The sequence below is a fragment of the Oryctolagus cuniculus genome, chromosome 5 (genome assembly GCF_051225735.1).
Source record: "Oryctolagus cuniculus isolate XC-2025 breed Fujian yellow rabbit chromosome 5, ASM5122573v1, whole genome shotgun sequence".
Taxonomy (NCBI): Eukaryota; Metazoa; Chordata; class Mammalia; order Lagomorpha; family Leporidae; genus Oryctolagus; species Oryctolagus cuniculus.
This window is the reverse complement of record NC_142871.1, coordinates 83644650-83670554: the sequence shown is the minus strand read 5'-3', so window position 1 is coordinate 83670554 and position 25905 is coordinate 83644650. Positions and strand designations below refer to the sequence as shown.

The window sequence follows — 25905 nt, the reverse complement described above, 5'->3', positions numbered from 1 at the left end:
TCCGTGCACAGCTCGCTCTTTGTCATCTGAAGTGTCTGATCAGACCTAAAGTCATGGTGTGCACTCCCTTGCACACATACTCATTTAGCTGACATTTTATAAATAGTCGTGAAAATGGCTGTCAATATATAGCAATTAAAAGAAGCTAAGCAGAAAGCAGCCACTTCTGGGCCAAATGCAAATATGTTGCCATGGGGACCAATGCCTTCAACACTGAGTCTCCAGAGCTTCCAGAGGCTGTGTACACTGCGTGGGTCTCACCAACTCTCAGGACCATCGCGTCATCTGCATTCCTACGTCAGAACCTGACAAATGCCCTTTACTGGTTAAAAGAGGAAGCTACACATAAAAAGTAAACACTGGGGTCAAATTCAGGCAATGTGCATGTTAAATATTTTGCTATTTAAGCAGTGTATTATAATGATCCAAAAAAATATAGTCTTTAGGCTTTTTACCTTTTCTATCTCCAAACTAGCATGAATTTGGAAATGAGGCTACCTTTCACTTTATTGGTGGTTTTCTGGCATCTTTACTCTAGATGATTGAATATGGATTACAACTTACTCTATCTATCAAAGCTAACAAGTATCCATGGTAACTAGAGAACCTTTTAAAAGATATTTCATCGGGCTGTGAGAAAGGTTTTCATAAATAGGAACCTAAGCTTATCTTTGCAGTTTCAAATCAAATGCCAGTCATGGTAATATTTTAATTCTGTCCTCATCTTTCATAGCTAACAATTTTTCCTCACAATATGGTAGATTGCAATCATTTAACTTCATTAGCATTATTTGAAACACTCTCATTTTTCTACCACCTAGAACTATGAAGGGAAGCAAAATTTTTAAAAACTGCTTTCAATTCATAGATAAGGCAGTGTGTGTCTTCATAAAAAAATTCCAAATTGTATTCGTTTTCCCTTAATGACTATTACATTTGATTGGACCATTTGCATTTTCAATGAGTCCAACAGGTCCAATGCATTCAGTGGTTCTGGAACTAGCCCTGCCTCTAAAACGATGATCTACATGCCAAATTTGCTAAGTTTGTTCTCAAATATTCATTATTTTAGTCTCAACTCCCTTGTTCTGCTTCCAAGAAACCTAGCTCCTTTTATGTTTGATACATTATTTATAACTAAGTATGGGATAATCATATTTATGTCACACCATATGTAATGTTTAACACAAAGAAGTTCTAAATCTTCCAGTCTCTTTTTTTATTTCTGAAATGGACAAAGGAGTTCTTAATTGATTGGACTGATGGTAGAATAATAAATAAAAGTGCCTAGCACATAGTAGACAATTGGTAAAACTGTTAACTGAATCTAAAATTAGACAATGAAATTTTGCTTTATAAAAACTGATTTAAAAAAGTAACATTAAATTTACTGCCTTAGCCGTTTTTAAGTATACAGTTCAGTGGTGTTAAAGTATATTCATACTGTGTACAACACATCCCTAAACTGTTTCTACTTGCAACGCTGAAGCTCAGTACCCGCTAAATACTAATTCCCACTTGCTGCACTACACTGACCCTGCCCACCACCCGCACTTCTGTGATTTTGACTGCTCTGGATATTTTGCTTGAGTCATACAGTATTTGTCCCTTTGTGCCTGGCTTAGTTTGCTTAGCATAATGTCTGTGAGGTCCATTCATGCAGCATGTGACAGGAGGAGTTCCTCCTTCTTTAAGGCTGCCGAATAGTCCATTGTATATATAGAACACATTTTACTTAACCATTTGGGTTGCTTCCACCTCTCAGCTATTCTGACTAATGCTGCGATGAACCTGGAAATGAGAATATCTCTTGACATTCTGCTTTGAATTCTTGTGGATAAACACACAGAAGCAGAATTCCTGGATCACCTATTAATTCTCTGATTTTTTCTGAGGAACCTCCATACTGTTTTCTACAGCATGTGTATTATACCATTTTATATTCTCACCAATAGTGCACAAAGTTTCCAAATTCCCAGAATCCTCCTCACATCAAAACTTGTACTTTCCTTTCTTTTTTTGGACAGGCCATCCTGACGAGGGTCAGGTGATCTCTCACTGTGGTGCAGATTTGCATCTCCCCAATGATTCATGATGCTGATCATCTTTTCACGTGCTTGGATACTTTCTTTGTAGAAATGTCTATTCAAGGCCTTTGCCCATTTTTCAAATTAGGTCATTTGTTTTTGTTATTACTGTTACTGAGTTAAAGTCCTATATAATCTGAATTTCAACCCCTTATCATACATATGATTCACAATGATTTTCTCCCATCCTACTGCTTATTCACTCTATTTCTTTTGGTACACAAAAGTTTTAAATTTTGATATTGTCCCTTTTATCTTCTGAAAAATTTTATTGCCTCTGATTTTGGTATTACAGCCAAGAAACCTCTGCCAAATCCAATGTCCTATAATTTCCCCCTATGTTTTCTTCTAGGAGTTTAATAGTTTTAGATATTCTGTTTAGGTATTTAATCTTTGTATGTGCTATAAGTAAGGATCCAACTTCACCTGTTTGCATATGTATATCAAATTTCCTCAACACCATTTGTTGAAGAAGCTGCCCTTCCCTACAGCCTTGGTACCCTTGCAGAAAATCATTTGGCCATATATGCAAGAATTTATCTGTGGGCTCTGTATTCTGCTCCATATTTAACATAAAAGTAGATATATTTATACCAGTAATTAAATATATCATCTAAATTAAAGTGTTTTGTAGTACATGTTTTGAAATCAGGAAGTATAACTTTTTTTAAAATCAGGCCTGTGACTTTTTCCTTTCTCAAGACTGTTTTGGCTATTCATGGTCCTTGAGATTCTATATGAATTTTAGGATGGTTTTTCCAATTTTTTTAAATGCCACTGGGATTTTGATAGGGGTTGCACTGAATCTGTAGATTATTTTAGGTTATATGGCTGTTATAAAAAAAACAAGCCTTCCAATCCACAAGCACAAGCACATAACTATCTTTCCATTTATCAAGAAACACTGCTTATTTTTTTTTAAAAAAAACAAAACTTTACAAGTAAATTAATAAAAGGGACCATGATGAAAAGGTACATACTGTAAAAACAGCTGTCAAGAAAATTATAGCATATGCATTTTTCAAGAATGGCTTGCTACTCAACAATGTGCAGTCTGTATGTTGCTAACTAGCAGTATGATGTCTTTATCATGTATCATATCATTCTTCTGTTCTCAGTTCCAAAATTCTTATAAATTATGTGTGTTCAATCTGATGATTGCAATTAATCAACATTATTAAGTATCTGTGTATCTGCTGAGCCATGCATCAACAATTTGGGAAACAGAGCTTTCCAGAAAATAAATGCAACTGCCACTACTAATCTAACTGCACTTCCATGTTTCAGTATGTACATCTTTCTCCTTTGATCACCCTGTTATATTCCCAATATAAACACACTGCAAGGTACCCATTTGGTTAGGTGGCAAAGTATATTTAGCTGGTAAAATTAAAAAAAAAAAAGATTGGCTAGGGCCGGTGTTGTGGCATAGTGGGTAAAGCCTGCTGTGCTGGCATCCCATATGGGTGCCAGTTTGAGTCCCAGCAGCTTCACTTCTGATCCAGCTCTTTGTTATGGCCTGGAAAAACAGAAGATGGCCCAAGTCCTTGGGTTCCTGCACCTGCACGGGACACCCGGAAGAAGCTCCTGGCTCCTGGTTTCAGATAGGCCCAGCTCCAACTGTGGTGGCTATTTGAGGAGTGAATCAGTAGACAGAAGGCTCTCACTCTCTCTCTTTCTCTCTCTCTCTGCCTCTGCCTCTCTGTAACTCTGCCTTTCAAATAATAAATAAATCTAAAAACAATGACTGGCTTATAGAAGAAGAGTTTAATTTTAGTATCCAAATTAGAATTTGATACTATGATGATTATCATCCTTGGCCAATTACATATCACTATTTACTAAAACAGGAACCCATCAGGCCTTCTAAAATAAACTGCGTTATCATAGTCTGAGTTAATGAGAGCTTGAAAGTTAAAAGAATAAAATATATTTATAAGTCCAGATTTCACATCTGTATCCACAATTATATCAAATTAATAAAGTATTAGTATTTTGAAAAAAGGTAAGGGGCAACAAATAGTATATTTACATTGAAACTTGCTTTTTTATATCTTTTATATATATCATTATATCTATATCTATATCTATATACACACCTTACATCTTATTGAGTACCACACTTTTTTTACTATTTGAATCTGGGGTTAAGAGACTGTCAGATGAAACTGGATCTAGCACCTCTGAGGATTTTAAATGAGCAGTTCTAAGATAATGAGTATCTGGAATGAAGGGCCCAAACAGACAAACAGCTGCTGTCATCTTCCACTTCTTTACAGAATCACTTTTTTTGTAACCGAAATGCTGAGAATACGACTAAGTCACAAAGACATACAGTCAGCGTTGGCTGAATTGATCTGCACAAAGTAAGCAAAGATTATTTAACAAGATCCTCTAGAATTTACTGTGCCTGCACTCTGAGTTCAGTTTTGCTATCAAGAGATTGGCTTTCTTTTCAACAGACTGCACAAAGACTTGGGGTGGGGGTAATTTCTCTGAAGTAATTTACTCTGAAGATACTTTACAATAACAAGTATCAGTAGACTGAGGTTTTTGTGTTTTTTTTTTTGCTTGAACTTTTATTTTTGAAATCATTTTAGATTGACAGAAAAGTTTGAGAGACAGTTCAGGGAGCCTGTGTATTTCTTTCACTCAGCTTCTCCAATATTCCTATTTTACACATGTATCAACTCAAAAAAATAATGCTAATGCAAAACAACTAACTATAGATTTTGTTCAGACTTCCTCAGCTTTCCACTCACACCGTCACCTGTCTCAGGATCCAATCTAGGAAACATGTAGTTGAGTCCTCGTTAGACTTCCAATCCATGCTAGTTTCTCACGTTCTCTTTGGCACTTTTAGAGAGGACTAATCAGATATTTTGCAGAATTTCCTTTCTGGTGTTTTCTTATGCTTTGACTAAGGTTATGGAGTGGGAAGTGGCGCAGAGGGGAAGTGCTCCTCTCACCATCTTGTATCTGAGAGCAGGGACAGCAACGTGACTTGGCACTGAGTGCCTGGGGAGGGTGGCAGCTGCAGGTCTCTTCACTGCACAGCGACCGTTTTCCTTGGGATTTGCTGGGAGTCACCACAGTCACCCCTTGTGAGGAGGTGAATTTGTAGACATTTATTAAGACTACCACAGAGAGCATACATTTCCTGGAGAGACGCTCTGAGGACATGCAAATATTGTTTCTCAAAGCTTTCCTTGTTAACTTTAGCATTCATCTGTGACTTATGCCTGCAGCAATTACGGCTGTGGTGTTCCAATGGCATTTTCATTGTCCTCCATCCCTTCCATCTGTATTATCTGAACCTCTTTTGTAGGGAAGATGTGTCCCTCTTCCCTTACTTATTTGTATTAATAGGACTCATGGATATTTTATTCTTTGCTTTATAATAAAACGTTGCCTTTACTTACTTTGTTGATCAAATTGTTCTAGTTCTGGCCACTGGGCTCCTCGGTCTTTTTAACTAGTTCCTATATTTTTTCCATGGGGCCCTTTACTAGGGAGTTTTTGTTTTGTTTTAAAGAATAAACTTTCTTTTCAACAGTCCAGGCTACAGTAAGAAAGTACTACCACTACGGGGCCGGTATTGTGGCGTAGCGGATAAAGCCGCTGCCTGCAGTGCTGGCATCCCATTATGGACGCCGGTTCGAGTCCCAGCGGCTTCACTTCTGATCCAGCTCTCTGCTATGGCCTGGGAAAGCAGTAGAAGATGGCCCAAATCCTTAGGCCCCTGCAGCCACATGGGAGACCAGGAAGAAGCTCCTGGCTCCTGGCTCCTGGCTTCAGATTGGGGCACCTCCAGCTGTTATGGCTAATTGGGGAGTGAACCAGCAGATGGAAGGCCTCTCTCTCTCTCCCTCTCTCCCCCTCTCTCTCTCTGCTTCTCCTTCTCTCTCTAACTCTGCCTTTCAAATAAATAAATAAATCTTAAAAAAAAAAAAAAGGAAGTACTACCACTACTTGTTTGGTCCAATTTTAAAACAGTTATTGAGAGGAAGGGATGGAGGGAGAAACAAAGCAGCAAGGGAAGAGAGAGGGAAAGCAGGGCATGGATTTATACCATATGGCTTATATGGCTTCTACCCCAGCTTTTGTGCCCCACTATCTGGAGTTAAAACTAAGTGGCCACTTTGTTTTTACTGAAGTTGTAATTCTACTTTTTGGTAATTCAAGCTCAATCTCTGTACTGAAACAGAAGGTGGGCTTCTAAAACCCATCTCAAGTAAATGAATAAAAACAAGAATCATTTTCATGTAAATAATTTCATTTTTGAGTATTTATGATGGCAGAGAAAATGAAACAAATAAATCAGGAGTGAAATGGAATTATGTGAGAACAATATGAACAGCTTTGGCCTGAGTCAGTAGATAAACAGTCTTAGAATCACCACAACACACCAGGGGCAGGATACAGCACTACCTGCAGACAGAGCATCCACCTACTGCAGGAAGTAAGACACTTGACAAGTTGGCTTTCTTGAGAACATACTACACCTACCACTTTAAAAAAATTTCCTCCACTAGAATCTTACTGTTTGTGCCTCCATAATGAAGAACTATTGTGTAAATGACACACTTTGTATTGGCTAGGTCACAAACAGAGCAGTAGGAAGTCTCTCCTTCATGAATAGTTGGGTTTTTAAACCCTTCAATTAGACATTCTACTAATGAAAGTAGACAATTAAACAGGAAACAGCTACAATCCCAGCTTATTCTTTCAAATGTCTTTACCAACAAGTCACAACTCCAGAGGATGGAATTCACACTAAACTGCAGCTTATAGCCTTTCAAGAAAATCAGAGTGATAATTATTCAAAATATGATAACTCTTTATATAGAATACCTGGACAGATAAATAATAATGATGTTCATTCATTATTGGTAGTTGGTGGAATAAGCAATGAGTTAGTCTCTGCTGTTTGCTGCATTTTCCAAACTTCTTACATTATATATGCTTAACTTTCATACTTTTTAAAATTAATACAGGAACCCTAAAATAAGCTATGTAGCATTAAAGATGATAACCTTCAAGTTGGCTTCAAATGCAGAGAGGTATAAAAATAAGAAATAAACATTTAAATGGAAAACACAAAATCTAAAGCTCTAAGTCCACAGTTTCCAAATGTACAATGAGGTACCTCAGGAAGCTACAACAAACCTTATGGGGGCACAGCAGAATGTTTTAAGTTTTTAGGGTAATATGGTGACATATTACCATGTAAATTACTGGTTGGAGGGACTTAACAGTTTTTTTTCCTTAAAGATTTATTTTATTTATTTGACAAGCAGAGTTAAAGAAAGGAAGAGAAAGAGAGAGAGTGAAATCTTTCATTCACTGTTTCACTCTCCAAATGTCTGCAACAGGTCGGGCTGGGCCAAGCAGAATCCAGGAACCCAGGTCTCCCATGTGGGTATCAAAGGCCCAAATACTTGGGCCATTTCATTCTGCCTTTGCAGGCACATTAGCAGGGAGCTGGATCAGAAATGGAGCTGCTGGGAATTGAACCAGCACTCATATGGATGCCAGCATTGCAAGTGGCTGCTTAACCCACAACGCTGGCTGGCCCCAGGACTTAACAGCTTTGATAATAGATTCCTTTAGATACCATTGTAACTGAAAAATTGAGTTTTGACAATATTTTGACATGAGAAAAAAATGTGGAATAGAACATGAGGCTAGTGTTGTCCCATCTGATTCTAAAATTTGAAAAATTATGCAGATCCTAATACATGCTAAGTTGTTAGGATATACACTTACTTGATCGACTGGATTTATCTATTTCATTAATGGAATCAAAGGTTTTTTTTTTTTTTTTTACTTAAATGGTGTTGTGGGGCTGGTATTGTGGCGTAGCAGGTAAGGTTGCCACCTGCCGTGCCAGCATCCCATATGGGTGCCGGTTTGAGACCTGGCTGTTCCACTTCAGATCCAGCTCTCTGCTATGGCCTGGGAAAGCAGTAGAAGATGGCCCAAGTACTTGGGCCCCTGCACCCACATGGGAGACCCAGAAGAGGCTCTTGGCTCCTGGCTTCGGATCAGCTCAGCTCTGGCCTTTGTGGCCATTTGGGGAGTGAATCAGCAGATGAAGACCAACCGACCTCTCTTTCTGGCTCTACCATCTCACTGTAACTCTCTATTTCAAATAAATAAAATAAATCATTTTTTAAAAAAAGATACTATGGAAAACGGTGACTTGATCAGCATAGCCCTGACTGTTAATGAACAATTTAATACATTATCCCTCTTAGTAGTTTTTTTGTCTGTTCTACTTAATATGACTGGTTTAATTCTGTAATTAATACACAGCTATTCTTAAGTGTTAAAAATTAACTGAAATGTGATCCCTGTTAAACATAAGAGTGGGAATAAGAGAGGGAAGAGATGTATAATTTGGGACATGCTCAAGCTGACTTGCCCCAAATGGTAGAGTTAAAAACATACCAGGGGATTCCAATTCAATCCCATCAAGGTGGCATGTACCAATGCCATCTCACTATTCCAAGTGATCAATTTCAGTTCACAATTGATCATAATGAAAGGACTAAGAGTCAAAGGGAGCACATAAACAAGTCTAGTACCTGCTAACACTAACCGATGGAATAAATAAAGGGGAGAGTGATCCAACATGGGAAGTGAGATACTCAGCAGACTCATAGAATGGCAGATGTCCTAAATAGCACTCTGGCCTCAGAATCAGCCCTAAAGGCATTCGGATCTGGCTGAAAAGCCCATGAGAGTATTTCAGGCATGGAAAGCCAAGACACTCTGGCAAAAGATCTCTGCGAGTGAGATCCCAGTGGAAAGGACAGGTCTTCAAAGAAGGAGGTACCTTTCTCTGAAGGGAGGAGAGAACCTCCACTTTGACTATGACCTTGTCTAAACAAGATAAGAATCGGAGAACTCAGAGGGCTTCCATAGCCTTGGAAACTCATGACTGGAGCATAGGGAGACTACTGATGCCATAGACAGGAGTGTCAATTGGTAAAGTCAACAACAGGAGTCACTGTGCACTTACTCCTCATGTAGGATCTCTGTCCTTAATGTGCTGTGTATTGAAATTTAATGCTATAACGAGTACTCAAACAATATATTTCACTTTGTGTTTCTATGGGGGTGCAAACTGTTGAAATCTTTACTTAATGCATACTAAACTGATCCTCTGTAAAAAAAAAAAAAAAAGAAAAAAGAAATTCTCAACTCCCAACTTGACTCTCACTGGGATTAAACATGACAATAGGTCTGATCTGATTTCATCATCATTTAAAAAAAATCATCTATTATTTTTCACTTTATGTTTCTGTGTGGGAGCAAACTGTTGAAATCCTTACTTAATGTATACTAAGCTGATCTTCTGTATATTAAGATAATCGAAAATGAATCTTGATGTGAATGGAAGGGGAGAGGGAGTGGGAAAGGGGAGGGTAGTGGGTGGGAGGGACGGTATGTGGGGGAAGCCATTGTAATCCATAAATCGTACTTTGGAAATTTATATTCATTAAATAAAAGTTAAAAAAAAATTAGACTGTGAAAAAAAAAAGATATTTTATGTGAGACCACAGGAACCAAGAAAGTTTGCTAACATCTGCTTTCAGTTTTTTTTTTTATTCTTCCTTTTCTAGATCCTAGTCTCTAAAACCATAGAGATTTATATCCAGCACTTGGTGGAAACCAACCAGCACAGTGGAAAACACTGTGTGAGGTGCTGAATCCAGATCATGGTACAAAATGAGAATTTCTATCAAGTTAATTTCACCAACACTGATCTGGATCATTAAAATACGTATTCCTCTTTGTCTTCCCACTGTCATAGTACTTGGTTTCCAGTGGAAACCAAGATGCCTTCAAAATTCAAGAAAACCATAAGTCTTAGTTTATCAAGATTGCTGCTTAAATAAATAAGCTAATATTACATCTGAACGTTTTTGTGCCACCCTCTCTCCTTCCCACTTTTTCTTCCCCAGCACCTCAAACAAAGCAAACAGTTTTAAGGCTCATTTATTCTCTGTTTGGATATAATACATTTGAATTCTCTATTACTGGGTGCCATAGGCAGCAGTCCCCTCTTTGACAATGAATGGAGGAAAAGGATAAGACAAAGGAAGACGTCTTCCTTTTTATTGGCCAGGCAATATTATTTCTTTTTGGAATTGTATAATTTAACTTTATATAAATAAATACTAATAACATTTACCGAGCAGTCAGTATGGGTCAAATATTAAAAATTTGTGATCTGTATTTGAGGAGGCTTCAAAAAGTTCATGGAAAAATGAAACAAAAAGATAATGCCCATTTCCATTACTTTCTGACACACCCTCATACATAATCTCATTTAATGTGGACTACAGTCTTATGAGGTAAGAACTACATTACTGCTCTTTCATAGCCTTGGAGACCACAGTTACAAAATCTCACCCAAAGCCACAGACCTGCAAAATGGAAAAATAATCTCAAAAGCAGTTCTCCCTGTCCAAGGCCACAGAGTCATGTTATATCCCAACTACTATTAGAGGACATGGCACTCTGTGGACAATAAATGTAAGAAGAGACAAACAATGTCATTTTCCTGCTCAGATTTTGGCTGATATTTGGCGCAGAAACCTCTGCATCCTAAGCATAAAAGTTATTCAAATGAGACACAGACATTGGACTTCACTTAGCCACAGCTGTCCCTGCAGCTGGCAGCCTATGCCCTACAGTCACCTGAAGATGGCCCCAGGAATGGTGGCAACACCAAAGTAGGGCTCCAAAGTATTAAACCATAAAACCAGTTTTGAAACAAGTTTTTTCATCTATTCTTAGGTTTTTTTTTTAGATTATTAATATAAAGAGAACAGATTTAACATATTTCGTAGGTATAATTCTAACAAGATAGGTATATGGGCCAGCACTGTGGTGTAGTGGGTTAAGCTGCTGCCTGTGATGCTGGTATCCCATTTGGGTGCTAGTTCAAGTCCTTAATGTTCCACTATCAGTGCAGCTCCCTGCTAATGTTCTCGGAAAAGCAGCAGAAGATTGCCCAGGTGCTTGGCCTCCTGTACTCACAAAGGAGACTTGGAAGAAGTTCCTGGTTTCTGGCTTCAGCCCAGCCCAGCCCAAGCCATTGCAGCCATTTGGGGAGTGAACCAGTGGACATATTTTCTCTCTATTTCTCCCTCTCTCTCTGTAATTCTGCTTTTCAAATAAATAATCTTTTTGTTAAAAAGGAGACAGTTATACACCGATAAAGGTTTAATAACCAGAATCTACAAAGAGATCAAGAAACTCTACAACAACAAAACCAACAACCCACTTAAGAGACGGGCCAAGGACCTCAATAGACAGTTTTAAAAAGAGGAAATCCAAGTGGCCAGCAGACACATGAAAAAATGTTCAAGATCACTAGCAATCAGGGAAATGCAAATTAAAACCACAATGAGGTTTCACCTCACCCCAGTTAGAATGGCTCACATTCAGAAATCTACCAACAACAGACGCTGACGAGGATGTAGGGAAAAAGGGACACTAACCCACTGTTGGTGGGAATGCAAACTGATAAAGCCACCATGGAAGTTAGTTTGGAGATTCCTCAGAAACCTGAATATAACCCTACCATACAACCCAGACATCCCACTCCTTGGAATTTATCTAAAGGAAATTAAGTTGGCAAATAAAAGAGCTATTTATAGCAGCAAAATTCACAATAGCTAAGACCTACAATCAACCTAAATGCCCATCAACAGCAGACTGGATAAAGATATTATGGGACATGTACTCTATAGAATACTATACAGCAGTAAAAAAAAAATGAAATCCAGTCATTTACAACAAAATGGAGGAATCTGGAAAACATCATGCTGAGTGAAATAAGCCAATCCCAAAGGGACAAATATCATATGTTCTCCCTGATCGGTGGCAACTAACCAAGCACCAAAAAGGAAACCCGTTGAAGTGAAATGGACACCATGAGAAACAATGATTTGATCAGCCCTTGTCCTGACTGTCAAGGAACAACTTACTATTTTATTCCTTTTTAGTACTTTTTTGTTCTACTTAACACCATTGGTTGAACTCTTTAATTAACACACAATTATTCTGAGGTGTTTAAATTTAACTGAAAAGTGATCTCTGTTAAATATAAGAGTGGGAATAAGAGAGGGAGGAGATGTACAGCTTGGGACATGCTCAATCGGACTTACCCCTAATGGTAGAGTTAGAAGCGTGCCATGGGATTCCAATTCAATCCCATCAAGGTGGCATGTACCAATGCCATCTCACTAGTCAAAGCAATCAATTTCAGTTCACAATTGATCATAATGATAGGATTAATAGTCAAAGGGATCACATAAACAAGACTAGTGTCTGCTAATACTATCTGATAGAATTAAAAAAGAGAGAATGATCCAACATGAAAAGCGGGATACATAGCAGACTCAAAGAATGGCAGATGTCCTAAACAGCACTCTGGCCTCAGAATCAGCCCTTAAGACATTCGGATCTGGCTGAAGAGCCCATGAGAGCATTTTAGACATGGAAAGCCAAGACACCCTGGAAAACAAACAAACAAACAAACACAAACCTAAATGAAAGATCTCTGTGAGTGAGATCCCAGTAGAAAGAATGGGGCCATCAAAGAAGGAGGTACCTTTCTCTGAAGGGAGGAGAGAACTTCCACTTTGACTATGACCTTGTCTGAATAAGATCGAAGATGGCAAGAGACAGGGAACGTATGTGTGCTGCTTCTTTTTCTTCTTCTTCTCTCTCTCTCTCTCTCTGCCTCTTCTTTCTCTCTCTGTCCTTTACACACTGTACAAACCCACTAGTATTCACCCAGATGACTGTATCTAATCCTAATGACCTCCCAAGGGTCCTCCTCTATACACTGTAGATTACATTTCTACCCACCTAATATCACACAGTGGGGATTAATCTACACATGAATGTCAGAATCTACAAGCTGGAAAGGGAGAAATTCCTATTCACAGAAGGTATGATTATCTACATAGAAGATACATACAACAAAGTACTCCTAGAATTAATAAGTAAGCTTAACAAGGTAGTAGATTATGAAGGGACTTTAAAAGTTGGCAGAAAAATGAAATTAAAGATTAAGTTTAAAAAAGATAAAAAATTTTAAAGTCTATGTATTTTTTTTAAAGATTTATTTATTTGAGAGTCAGAGTTACACAGAGACTATCACCCAAAAATCAAAAAAATAACAAATACTGGTAAGCATATGGGGGAAAACGTACCCTAGTACAGTGTTGGTGGGAATATAAACTAGCACAACCATTACAGAAGACACAATGTAGATTCTTCAGAAATCTGAAAATAGATCTACCATATGATCCAGCTATTCCACTCCTAAGAATTTACTCAAAGGAAATGAAATCAGCATAAAAAGTGCTATCTGGACCCTCATGTTTATATCAGCTCAACTCACAATACCAAAGATATGGAATCAATCCAGATGTTTATCAACTGATGACTGGATAAAGAAATTGTGGTATATATACATGATGGAATACTACTCAGCCATAAAAAGAATTAAATCTTGTCTTTTGCAATAAAATGGATGCAGTGAGAGACCATTATACTTGGTGAAATAAGCCAGTCTCCAAAAGACAAATATCATTTGTTTTCTGAGTTTTCTCTGATATGTAATAGTTAACACAAAATACAAAACAATGTATAGGAATGAAATAGATATGGTATAATTTGATTGTTGCTTTTAGCCCCTGTCTACATTCTTGAGGAATAGTGGTTGTCCATTTATTACTTGTTGAAGTCTATTTAGTGGAGAGTTAATAAGCTTATGATAACAAAATAAATTGAAACTATATCATTGTAAAAAGAAAAATAGTAAAGGAAGAAGAAGAGAGAGTGGAAGCATGGGTGGGAGGGAAGGTAGGATGGGGAAGATCATTATGCTTTTAAAATTATATATATGGGGGGCCACTATAATGGCATAGTGGGTAAATTGGTTCCTGTACACCAGCATCCCATATGAGTACCAGTTCATGTCCTGGCTGCTCTACTTTGTTCCAGCTCCCTGCTAAAGCTGAGAAAAGTATCGGAGGATGGCCCAAGTGCTTGAGCCCTGCCACCCATGTGGGAGACCTGGAAGAAGCTCCTGGCTCCAGGTGTCAGTCTGACCTATTGCTGGCCATTGTGGCCATCTGGGGAGTCAATCAACAGGTGGAAGACCTGTCTGTCTGTCTCTCCCTCTCCCTTTCTCTGTAACTCTTTTAATATGCAAATTAATCTTTAAAAAAAACTGTACATATGTAATTTAGTTCCTTCACATAAATAAAAATTATAAAAGAAAAAGTTTATCTGCAACTGGTAGAATTCATACATGCTGACCACACAAAAGTGGAGGGCAGACTTGTGTGTACCTCAACACATTATTATTCACTCTACACAAAAAATTAACTCAAGATGGAAAGTACACCAAAACATAAAACTAAGAACCATTAAACTTCAAAAAGAAAACATACAAGAAAATCTTTGTAATCTAGAGTTAGGCAAGATTTCTTAGAAACATCAAGAATAGAATCCAAAACTGAAAAATTGATAAGCTACCTCAAAATTTAAAATATATGTACTTTAAAGTACTGTTAAGGGGCTGGTGCTGTGGCATAGTGGATAAAGCTGCCATCTGCAGTGCTGGCTTCCCATATGGGCGCCAGTTCAAGTCCTGGCTGCTCCACTTCCGATCCAGCTCTCTGCTATGGCCCGGGAAAGCAGTAGAAGATGGCCCAAGTCCTTGGGCCCCTGCACCCGTGTGGGAGACCGGGAAGAAGCTCCTGGCTTCGGATCTGCACAGCTCCAGCCATTGCAGCCAAATGGGGAGTGAACCAGTGGATGGAAGACACCCCCCACCCCGACCCACCTCTCTCTGCTTCTCATTCTCTCTCTGTGTAACTCTAACTTTGAAATAAATAAATACATCTTTTTTTATTTTAAAAAGATACTGTTAAGGGGGCATGCTCCTTGGTGCAGTAGGTTGATCCTCTGCCTGCAGCACCAGCATCCCATGTGGGCACTGGTTCTGGTCCCGGCTGCTCCTCTTCCAATCCAGCTCTCTGCTGTGGCCTGGGAGAGCAGTGGAAGATGGCCCAAGTGCTTGGGCACCTATACCTGTGTGGGAGACCAGGAGGAGGCACCTGGCTCCTGGCTTCGGCTGCAGCTTGTGGCCACCTGGGGAGTGGACAAACGGAGGGAGGGCCTTTCTCTCTCCCTCTCCCTCTCATTGTCTGTAACTCTACCTCTCAAATAAATAAATAAAATCTTTAAAAAAAAAAAAGGATGCTGTTAAGAGACTAGAAAGATAACATAACATGTGCACCTACTCCTCATGTAGGATCTCTGTCCTTAATGTGCTGTACATTGAGATTTAATGCTATAAGGAGTACTCAAACAATATATTTCACTTTGTGTTTCTATGGGGGTGCAAACTGTTGAAATCTTTACTTAATGCATACTAAACTGATCCTCTGTAAAAAAAAAAAAAAAAGAAAAAAGAAATTATCAACTCCCAACCTGACTCTCACTGGGATTAAACATGACAATAGGTCTGATCTGATTTCATCATCATTTAAAAAAAATCATCTATTATCTTTCACTTTATGTTTCTGTGTGGGAGCAAACTGTTGAAATCCTTACTTAATGTATACTAAGCTGATCTTCTGTATATTAAGATAATCGAAAATGAATCTTGATGTGAATGGAAGGGGAGAGGGAGTGGGAAAGGGGAGGGTTGTGGGTGGGAGGGACGGTATGGGGGGGAAGCCATTGTAATCCATAAATCGTACTTTGGAAATTTATATTCATTAAATAAAAGTTAAAAAAAAAGAAAGATAACATAACAGATCAGGATAAAATATTTGTAAATCACATGTATCACAATTTGTATTTAAAATTTGCAAAGAAATCTTCAATAATAAGAAAACAACACAATTATTAAAAAATGGCAAAAGATTTGAAAAAGACACTTCACTAAAGATACATGGATGACAAATAAGTATATACAAATATATTCAAAATCATCAGTTGCTAGGGAAATGCAAATCACCATGAGATACTATGATATATCTATTAGAAGGTCTAAAATAAAAAATAATTGACAATATTAACTGAACTTCATATTTTGCTAGTGGACATGACAAATCATAAAACCACTTTGGAAAACATTTTGGCAGTTTCTTTATAAGATTAAACATACACATACCATTAAATACTTCCAATTTCACTGCTAGGTATGTTATCCAGGAGAAGGGAAACTATATGTTCACATAAATATCTGAATATAAATGTTTATAGCAGTTTTATACATACTTATCCCAACTGGAAAAAAAAATAAAGTACCCTTCAACTGGTGAACAGATAAATTGTGGTAAAACCATATAAGGAAATATCACCCAGGAATAGTAACTTTTCTGAAACTACTGATAAACACAACAACATGGATGAATTTCAAGTGCATTGTGCTATATTAAAGAAGCTAGCCTTTAAAAGCTATAGAGTCCATGGTAAAAGTACACTGACAGGGAGGGAGCTTGCTGCTCTAGTCTAGGAGAAGATAGCTTTAAAAAAAAAAAAAAGTGGAAAGACTGCAGCCTTAGGGAAGAGTTAGGGAAAAAACAGCAGAGGAAACTACACAAAAATTGAAGCGAGGCCGGCGCCGCGGCTCACTAGGCTAATCCTCCGCCTTGAGGCGCTGGCACACCGGGTTCTAGTCCCGGTCGGGGTGCCGGATTCTGTCCCGGTTGCCCCTCTTCCAGGCCAGCTCTCTGCTGTGGCCCGGGAGTGCAGTGGAGGATGGTCCAAGTCCTTGGGCCCTGCACCCCATGGGAGACCAGGATAAGTACCTGGCTCCTGCCATTGGATCGGCGCAGTGCGCTAGTTGCAGCGCGCCGGCCGCGGCGGCCATTGGAGGGTGAACCAACGGCAAAAGGAAGAGCTTTCTCTCTGTCTCTCTCTTTCACTGTCCACTCCTGCCTGTCAAAAAAAAAAAAAAAAAATTGGAGCGAAATAGTGGACCTATGTGGAGGGTGAGGACATGCAGCTGAATGCCTCCATATCAGTGTGGGAGAGTGAGGTGAGACCAGACTGCAGCAGCCCAAGTCACTGGCAAAAAAGCTGCAGGAAGAGCCTAGAGGGAATCTGGCTTGGAGCCCCGTCGGGGATAGTGTACCTGCTAAACTAGAGGAGAAAAAACAAAGTAGGGGAATGTTTTCTCTCTCCCTGATCAACCTGCAACTGTGTCCCATAACAGGCCAATAGAGAGCAGGTACCATTTCGGACATATGTAACAGCTGCACCAGCTCGTGTCTATACCTTGCAACCAGCCAAGTGGAGACTCCTGGGTCTGGCGGGGAGAACAGACAGGGGGCTAAGGGCTTGTGACTGTGGGAGGCTTTTGTGCCAGGACTGTGCAAACACTGAGGCTGCATGGGAGGACTCAGGGTGTGGCTGGGAGTTTGGGCAGTCACTATGGGAGGCTCCACATGATCAAGGCTCCTGGTTACCTGGTAAGGAACATTGCTGAGGAATCTGAGCTTACAATGAGGACTGCAGAGATCCTTTGTGTGGTGCTTGTGGCAGAGTGGATGAATAATGTACCCACAGGTGCTAGTGCCCAGGCACTGGTCACCTTTGAGGAGAGGATCTCAGCTGAGTCTGAGGCAACAAAGAAACAACAAATCTCTCTGATTAAAAACTAAAACAAAACAAAACAAGAAACCACACACACACACACACACACACAAAAAACAAAAAAAAAAGAGGAGATTTACCACACCGAACCTGGGTGTGTCACTTCAGACAAGCCCTTCACCCTGGAGCACTGAACAGAGCTCACTGGCCACACCCACCACACACCTCTAGATATTCCCTGAAAGCAGACAATCCACTAATCCACACAGACATAGCCCAAAGGTAAAAGCCACTACAGTGAAGAAACCAACAAGTATCTTCACAAATGCCAAATAACAAATGCACCAATTCAAGAAACAAGATTAAGGAAGACAACATGATGTCCCCAAAAGAACACAATACTTCAATACTAGGTTGTGAAGATGATGAGCAGAACTCAAATTCAAAAAATTGATCATAGGATTACTTAGACAAATCAGAAGCAAATGCATAAACTAATGAAATCCAAACATGACATGAGAGAAAATTTCTCCCATGAAATTAAGATCTTAAAGAGAAATCAAAATGAAATCCTAGAAATTAAGAACTCAATAGAACAAAAATAAAAAATGCAGTGGAATGTCTTACAGAATTGGAGAAGTAGAATAAAGGGTATCCGATTTAGAAGATGAAGCACAGGAAATTATACAGTCACCAAACACAAGAAGAAGAAATTATAAAACTAAAAAACACTGTTGGGAATCCACAGGATCCTATCAAACGACCCAACATACAGGTTCTAGGAGTTTCTGAAGGTGTGGAAAGAGAGAAAGTATTAGAAGGTCTTCCAAGTGAAGTAATAACAGAAAATTTTCCTAATTGGAGAAAGAAAGGGGTATGCAAGTACAGGAAGCACATAGAACTCCTAATAGACATGACTAGAAAAGATCTTCACGGGCTGGTGCCAAGGCTCACTATGCTAATCCTCTGCCTGCAGCACCGGCACCCCAATTCTAGTCCCAGTTGGGGCGCCGGATTCTGTCCTGGTTGCTCCTCTTCCAGTCCAGCTTTCTGCTGTGGCCCAGGAAGGCAGTGGAGGATGGCCCAGGTCCTTGGGTCCTGCATTCACATGGGACACCAGGAGGAAGCACCTGGCTCCTGGCTTCGGATTGGTGCAGCGCACCAGCGGCAACGTGCCGGCCGTAGCAGCCACTTGGGGGGGTGAACCAATGGAAAAAGGAAGACCTTTATCGCTGTCTCTCTCTCTCTAAAAACTCTGCCTGTCAAAAAAATAAAAATAAAAAATAAAAAGAAAAGATCTTCACGACAAATTGTAATCAAACTCTTCACAGTAAAACATACAGAAAAGATTCTAAAATGTATATGAGAGATAACGCCAGATAACTTTCAGAGGATCTCCAATTAGACTCACAGAGGACTTCTCATCAGAAACCCTGCCGGCTAGGAGAGAATGGTGAGATATATTCCAAGTCTTAACAAAAAGAACTGTCAACCCAGAATACTAATACCTTGCAAAACTCTCATTTATGAATGAAGGTGAAATAAAGACCTTCCAGGACAAACAGAAAATGAAAGAATTCATCACCACCCATACAACCCTGCAGAAGATGCTTACGGACATGCTGCACAGAGACACTGAAACTTGGTCATTACTATGAAAGAAGGTAAAGAGAGGAAATCTCCCTGTAAAAGTTCAAAGAAAATCCAAAGGAAAAAAATAGAAATATTTATGGAAAAATGGCAGGGCAAAAGTTGTTACTTATCAATTGTCACCTTGAATATAAATGGCCTCAACTCTCCAGTTAAAAGACACAGACTGGCTGAATGGATTGAAAAACAAAACCCATCTATTTGCTGCCTATAAGAAACAATTCTCTACTATAAAGATGCATGCAGACTAAAAGTAATAAGATGGAAAAAGATATTCCATGCTAATAGAAACAAAAAAAAGAGCTGGTATAGTCATCCTAATATCAGACAAAATAGACTTTAACACAGAAACTGTTAAAAGAGACAAACAAGGACACTATGCAATGATTAAGGGATCAATTCAACAGGAAGATGTAACTATTATATATGTATGTATCTAATTACAGGGCAACTGGCTATTTAAAAGAAATGTTAAGAGATCCAAAGGGAGACATAGACTCAAATACAATAGTAATGGGGGATTTCAACAGTCCACTTTCACCAATGGACATATCAACCGGACAGAAAATAAGCAAGGAAACAGCAGAGTTAATCAACACTATAGACCAAATGAACCTAACAGATACCTACAGAATTTTTCATCCTATGGTTGTAGAATATACCTTCTTCTCAGCAGTGCACAGAACTTTCTCAAGGACTGAACACGTTAGGCCATAAAGCAAGTCTCAGCAAATTCAAAAAAATCGAAATAATACCACACATCTTCTCAGACCACAATACAATGAATCTGGAAATCAGCAACTCAGGTATCTCTAGAACATACAGAAACACATGGAGACTGAACAACATGCTCCTGAATGAACAGTGGGTCACAGAAGAAATCAAAAGATAAATCAGAAATTTTCTAGAAACAAATGAAGACAATACAACATATCAAAACTTATGGGATACAGTGAAAGCAGTGTTAAGAGTAAAGTTTATAGCAATAGGTGCCTACATCAAGAAATTGGAAAGGCATCAAATAAATGAGCTATCAATGCAACTCAAGAATTAAGAAAAACAACAGCAAGCTAAGCCCAAAACTAGCAGAAGAAAAGAAATAATTAAAATTAGAAATCAACAGAATTGAAACAAAAAAAAATACAAAAGATCAGCAAAATGAAGAACTGGTTTTTTGAAAAAATAAACAAAACTGACATACCATTAGCCCAACTTAAAAAAAAAAAAAGACCCATATCAATAAAATTAGAGATGAAAAAGGATATTTAACAACAGAAACCACAGAAATAAAAAGAATAATCAGAAATTACTACAAAGAGCTATATGCCAATAAATCAGGAACCTAGAAGAAATGGATAGATTCCTGAACAAATATAACTGCTGAGCCATAAGGACATAGAAATCTAAACAGACCAATAACCAAGAGGGAAACTGAATCAAGTAATAAAGACACTCCCAGCAAAGAAAATCCCAAGACTGGATGGCTTCACTGCTGAATTCTACCAGACATTAAAAGAAGAACTAACTCCAATTTTTCTCAAGCTACAAAAACAACTGAAAGGGGAGGGGGTTTAATCTTCCCAAACTCCTTCTATGAAGCCAGCATCACCTTAATTCCTAAACCTGGAAAAGATGCAACAGAGAAAAGAGAACTATGGACCAATTGCCTTGATGAACACAGAAACAAATATCTTCAAAAAGTTACTAGCCAACAGAATCTAACAGTATCTCAGAAAGATTATTCACCTGGACCAAGTGGGATTTACCCCTGGTATACAGGAATGGTTCAACATTCACAAATCAATCGATGCAATACATCACATTAACAAACTGAAGAACAAAAACTGTATGATTACTCAATAGATGCAGAGAATGCATTTGATAAAATACAATACCCTTTCATGATGAAAACCCTAAGCAAATTGAGTATAGAAGGAACATTACTTGACACAATCAATGCAATTTATGACAAAAGCATAGCCTATAGCATATTGAATGGGGGAAAAGTTGGACACATTCTCACCGAGATCCAGAACCAGACAAGAATGCTCACTTTCACCATTGCTATTCAATATAGTCCTGGAAGATTTAGGCAGAAGCAAGAAAAAGAAATCAAAGGGATACAAATTGGGAAAGAGGAAGTCAAACTATCTCTATTTGTGGATGACATGATTCTATATATAGGGGATCCAAAAGACTTCAACAAGAGACTATTGGAACTCATAGAAGAGTTTGGTTAAGTAGCAGGATATAAAACCAATACACAAAAATCAACAGCCTTTGTATACACAGACAATGCCACGGCTGAGAAAGACTTCTAAGATCAATCTCATTCACAACAGCTTAAAAAAAAACAACAATACCTTGGAATGAATTTAACCAAGAATGTCAAAGATCTCTATGATGAGAATTACAAAATCTTAAAAGAAAGAAATAGAAGAAGACACAAAAAATTGCAAAAATGTTGCATGTTCATGGATTGGAAAAATCAGTATCATCAAAATGTTGATTCTTCGGAAAGCAAATTACAGATTCAATGTGATACCAATCAAAATAACAAAGACATTCTTCTCAGATCTAGAAAAAATGATGCTGAAATTCATATGGAAACACAGGAGACCTCAAATAGCTAAAGTAATCCTCTACAACAAAAACAAAACCAGAGGCATCACAAAACGATTTCAAGATACACTACAGGGCAATTATAATCAAAACAGCCTGGACACTGGTACAAAAACAGATGGATAGACCAATGGAACAGAATAGAAACACCAGAAATCAATCCAAGTATCTACAATCAAGGAGCTAAAACCAATCCCTGAAGCAAGGACAGTCTATTCAACAAATAGTGCTGGGAAAACTGGATTTCCACATGCAGAAGTATAAAGCAAGACCCCTACCTTACACCTTACACAAAAATCCATTCAAAATGGATTAAAGACCTAAAAATATGACCTGATACCATCAAATTATTAGAGAACACTGGGGAAGTCCTGCAAGATATTGGCATAGGCAAAGAGTTTTTGGAGAAGATCCCAGAGGTGCAGGCAATGAAAGTCAATTAACAAATGGAATTACATCAAACTGAGAAGCTTCTGTATTGCAAAACAAATACTCAGGAAAGTGAAGAGGCAACCGACAGAATGGGAGAAATTACTTGCAAATTATACAACTGATAAAGGATTAATAACCACAATATATAAAGAGATCAATAAACTCCACAACAACAAAACAAACAACCCAGTGAAGAAATGGGCAAAGGACTTAAACAGACATTTTTCAAAAGAGGAAATCCAAATGGCCAACACATAAAAAATGTTCAGGATCATTAGCTGTAAGGGAAATGCAAACCAAAACCACAATGAGGTACCACCTCACCCCAGTTAGGATGGCTTTCACACAAAAAATCAACAAACACACACTGGTGAGGATATGGGGAAAAAGGTACCCTAATCCATTGTTGGTGGGAATGTAAACTGATAAAGCCACAATGGAAGACAGTATGGATATACCTCAAAAATCTGAATATAGTCCTACCATATGACCCAGACATCCAAGGCCTGGGAATTTGGCCAAGGGAAATGAAATCAGCAAATAAAAGAGCTATCCGTACCTCTGTATTTATTGCAGCTCAATTCACGATAGCTAAGACATGTAATCAACCTAAATGCCTGTTAACTGAAGACTGGATAAAGAAATTATGAGATATGTACTCATGTAATACTACACAGCAGTAAAAAAAAATGAAATCCGGTCATTTGCAACAAAATGGATGAATCTAGAAAACATCATGCATAGCAAAATAAGCCAGTCCCAAAGGGACAAATACCATATGTTCTTCCTGATCAGTGACAACTAATAGAGCACCTAAAACAAAATCTGTAGATGTGAAATTGACACTTTAAGGAGTGACCTGAACAGCCCTTGTCTTGACTGTCAAGGAAAAGTTTTTTTTCCTCTTCTTCATATTATTTATTGAACTCAATATAGAATTAATCATATGTATACAAAGTCAATTGAAAATAGATCTCAGTAGAAAATCAGAGTGGGAATAAGCGAGTGAGGAGGAAGTTTTTCTTTTTTTAACTACAAAGTGTATAGTTCTGCATAAATTCCTTTGGACTTACTTCTAAGGGTGCTATTTAAAAACTTGCCATGGGACCCCAAATCCTATTAAGCTGGGTGGTAAAAATGGCATCTTAAATGTTAAAGTGACCATATTAAGTCTTAAAGTAATCAGATAGATAGGATTAAGTGTTAAAGAGAACATATAAATAAATCAAATATCTGTTAATAATAATAGAATTAAAAAGGATAGAATGTTCCAACAAGGGAAGCAGTCCACCTAGCAGACTCATAGAATGACAATCGCTTTAACTAGCACTTTGACCTTAGAATCAGCCCTTAGGTATTCTGGTCTGTCTGAAAAGCCCATGAGAGCATTTCAGGCATAGAAAGCCAAGAAACTGTGGCAAAAAAAAAATATAAAAAAATTCTATATGAAGGATCTCTGTGAGAGAGACCCCAGTGGAAAGAAGTGGCCATCAAAGAACAATGTACTTTTCTCTGAAGGAAGGAAAGAACTTGCACTTTGCTTATGGCCTTATCTAAATAATGATGGAGATTGTGGATTCAAAAGGCTTCCACTGCCTTGGCAGCTCATGTCAAGTGCCTCGGGTGATCACTGACATCATACATGAGTGTTTATTATTAAAATAACAACAGGAGTCACTGTGCACTTACTTTCCATGCAGGACTTCTGTCCTCAAAGAATTGTATTATGAGAATTAACTGTAAAATTTGTTCTCAAACAGTTGTGTGTGTGTGTGTGTGTGTGTGTGTGTGTAAACTGTTGAAATCTTTACTTAGTATAGAGTTAGTCTTTATGTTAATTGAAAATGAATCTTAAAGGAGACTGGGAATGGGAGAGGGAGGAAGATGTAGGGTGGGAGTGGGAGTTGGAGGACAGGTATGGTGGGAAGAATCACGATATTTCCAAAGTTGTACTTATGAAATTTGTACTCATTAAATAAAAGGCTTCTTTGGGGAGAAAAAAGCTATACAGTGCATGACATCCTGGAAAAGACAAAATTATAGAAACAGAAAATACATCAGTGGTTACAAAGTTTGGGAATAGGAGAAGTGAGAGATTAAAAAGAGATTTTGGGAGTGAGGAAGCAGTTTAGTGTCTTGATTTTAGTAGTAATCATATGACTGCATATATTAGTTATTGAGTATTGTTCCACGTGCTTTACATGAATTAATTTATATAATTGCCACAACAAACCTAAGAAATGGGTTTTATTTGTATCTAGTTTACAGAAATAGAAACAGAGGCACAGAGGAATTAAACAATTTGATCAGGATATAACAGATAATGAATGGTAATGAAAAACATTTTATCCTTTCTTGGTTTTCTAGTATAGTATCTAACTTAATGTGCACAAGAATCCAATGGGATTTCTAAAGGTGGAAACTGAAGCTACCAAGTTTAAGTAACTTACATAAGGACAAACGTTCTATTACCAAAACCCAAATTCTAGGTCTTCATGAATCAAACTAAGCTCTAGGTTGATAAAGTAACTAAAGGAGGCTAAGGTATATTACACTTATGGGTCATTGTATTATACTGTAATTCAACTAATTATTTCTAAGAATTACATTCCATTTGGGTGTGTGTGTAGGTGGGAGACAAAACGGTGTATGACTGATGAAAAGCAGAGGGCAGAACATATGGTCCTGAATGAAGCACAGTATCTGTCAAGTTTCTCTGCCTTCACTCTGCAAATGCACATCATTCTGACCTGCATCATCTCTGCTGTTTGCTATTCAAGTTGCAGCACAAATCACAGCAAATTGCAGAATTTTTCAATCATTAAGGATTTACAATAGGTTAATTTTAAAATGGGCTGTGTTTCACAGCTGCAGAGCTTTTGTCTGATTTCTAGACGAAATGAGTAGCCCTTATTGGGTGGAATGACCTTTCCATGGGCATGACTAGCAAAAGGAAAAGGTCATGTGGACAAAACAGGCAGCTTTGCCAGAGTAAGGTGAGGTAATGGTAATGGCTTACTAGACAGAATGCCAGACTCCATGGCATAATATATTGGTTCCCTGTCTGTTTAGTACCAAGCATGATGAGAATTACAAGCAGATAATAGATTCATTGCATGCCTGGGATAATAAAACCGATTCATAACCAAGGAAAGCTTTACAATGTACCATTAACACAGAGGGGAAGTTAAAATGCAATATTCATGTCTAACACTTTTTTTCTTTATAAATAGTTTAAATACAATGAAAGACTTATCTGATTTTGTCAGTTTTTTTAAGGTATGTACTGTACAATCCATGCAAATAATTCATAAAGTATACTTGCCACATGAAAGCTGATAAACAGTCTGTCTACCTCTGGCAGTAACAAATACCTAAGTTAAAATCATTTTAGTAATCATCAAAAGTACATGTTTAACAAAGTTCACAAGATATTGGATCTAATATTCAAGCTAAGCAATTTACT

General features: G+C 38.1%; 1 protein-coding gene across 1 annotated transcript in view; it reads right to left on the bottom strand.

The window, feature by feature from the left end:
* RNGTT (RNA guanylyltransferase and 5'-phosphatase) overlaps positions 1 to 25905 on the bottom strand; it is a 326422-nt gene that overhangs the window by 4112 nt on the left and 296405 nt on the right. The gene's annotated exons all lie outside the window — the stretch shown is intronic.